Source organism: Anarrhichthys ocellatus, unplaced genomic scaffold (assembly GCF_004355925.1).
Source record: "Anarrhichthys ocellatus isolate YVR2014 unplaced genomic scaffold, GSC_Weel_1.0 scaffold98, whole genome shotgun sequence".
Lineage (NCBI taxonomy): Eukaryota > Metazoa > Chordata > Actinopteri > Perciformes > Anarhichadidae > Anarrhichthys > Anarrhichthys ocellatus.
The window spans coordinates 15,234-17,654 of record NW_022280128.1 but is presented as its reverse complement, the minus strand read 5'-3'; positions in this window follow the sequence as shown (position 1 = coordinate 17,654).

Here is a 2,421-nt window from a genome sequence, read left to right as displayed (position 1 = left end):
AGAAACTTTTCTAAGGTGTATTTGAATCAGAACCTCGTCAGACAGCTTCTATGAGCTTCCATCACATGTAACTGTGGCTCCTTCTAAAGCCCATGAAGCTCATGTTCTGTTCTATTTTTAGAGCTCTGGTCACATGATGACAATAACACCGTCTCCATCACTATAGAGTGCTGCAGGGATGACGGATTTTTCGTTGGCCAACCAGGAAGTTAGCATTGCACTGGCTCCCTTGACAAAAACTCCAAAACATTTCCATTGGATTTCTGATTATTGCAGAAAATAAGCTGTGGCAAACAAACGTTTATGATACTTACAAGTTTTGTTCAGCAAGATAATCTTCACAAACGCCACTTCTATGATTTTTGAAGCGTTAACGAAATCAGCAGAAGTAAAAAGCTAGCATTAGGCTATACAGGAACTACACCACGGTCACATGACTTCACGTCACCACCAATAAGCTAAAGGAGGACTAGTCTGCGTGATGACGTTTGTAGTCTCATTGAGCCACTTGTTAGCTCTTTTAAAGACACCTAAAAGCTTCTACATTTTTTTGTAGCAAATGTGCTACAGCTGAATTTCATTGCTAAACACTGTATGATAATAAATGCTCCTTGAATCTTTGAATCCTAACCAAACACCCATTTGAAACACCCATTGACTTCAAGACGAAAAAAACGGAAATACAAAAATGCTGACTCGTTTCTGGGTTTTAGGACTCATTCTTGTAGCACTCTATTGCTCCACCCTTTTTTTTAGCCCTGGAATCTCATGTTCTGTTCTATTTTTTTAGTCTAGTCTCATTTTCATTGACACTCACTGTGAATTTCTGAGTATATCAAAATGTAACTGTCCCAATGACAATTACACCGTCTCCATGACAATTGAGCAATCAATGTGGTTAACTTCTCTACATTTGACAAAAAGTCACACTCAAATGTTTAGTTATATTTAGTTTGTTTTTAAATTAAGGAGAGGTTAAAATTATTTGGATGGGGTTGTATTGATATATTTGTATATTTATGTACATTCATATACTATGACTATATTATCATATCTTATACCCTCCCATAGACACTACACGTTATTTTAACCTCTCTATATTTCTGCACAATACTGCCACTTCTTATACTGCACAGCTCTATTATTTTCAATTTTAGATATATTGTACATATTCTTTTTTAGAATGTATTTGTACTATTGTAATTTTCTGCTATTTATGTAATATTTATGTTTCTTGATTTTTGTAGTTACTTTTATTTTTCATTTAATTTCCTCCTACTGTGTTAATGCAATGCACCAATACACCAAATCAAATTCCTTGTATGTGAAAACCTACTAATAAACTGGTAAACTAGACTAAACTAGATTCTGATGGTGGTGAAAGATGGCATTTATTGTTATGTAATGTATTTCTCATTAAGTCATCTCAAAATATGGTGGAAGGATATTTTATCTCTAGGGTTCACAGATATTGATATAAAAAATAAAACATGTCTGCTGCTTCTTATTGTATGCTACCCCCCGTGTGTGAGATGGAGCCAGGTGACATTCCAACACACTTGTCTAACATGCTGTTGCAGAGCAGTGACGAGTGTTGTCCTTTTGTCTCCAGTCTTAAACACCAGAATTACGGGTTGTATGAGCTTAGCTTAGATAGACTCTATCACTGAACCTGTCACATTAACAGTTTGTTTCAAGCCATCTGCACCCGTGAAGACACATTACTGTCCAGGACATAAGGGCTGGAATTATAAGACTTTTAGAAGAGCAAGAGAGAAATCCTGACCAAACACGTACCTGCTGCATTATGAGCACAACATTCAAACTATAAGTATTAGCATTAGAATGAGCGTTAGTAACAAACAGGTCTGCTGCTGTTCAAGTTGAACAAGACTGAAAGGCTAATACCCATACAGCAACTTCCGGTTCTGAGAAGTGAAGCCAAAGCTTCATGTGTTAAAGCTGCATTCTCTCTAATGTCCACCAGGGGGCGACTCCTCTGGTTGTATAGAAGGCTATGAGAAAATGACTCTACTTCTCTCTTGATTTATTACCTCAGTAAACATTGTAAACATGAGTTTATGGTCTCAATCTCTAGTTTCAAGTCTTCTTCAATACAGCATGATGTTCATTTAGTAAATAATGGTCCATTTAGAGTCAAACAAACCATAAAGCAGAGTATGATTTAGGGCGGGGCTACATGGCGTTGTCTGGGAGTTGTGTTGTCATCTTATTCAGCATTCAGTTGCACTTGGCTACACTCTCTCCTGTCAATTCTGGTTACAAAAAAAACAGATTGCGAGGGACAAAATGACGAACTTGAAACAGCAGTCCACAAACCGATAGGTGTCAATGTGACTACGTCCACTTCTTATGTCTAATACCCTGCTGGCTCCCCCTGAAGGACACAATTGTAATTAC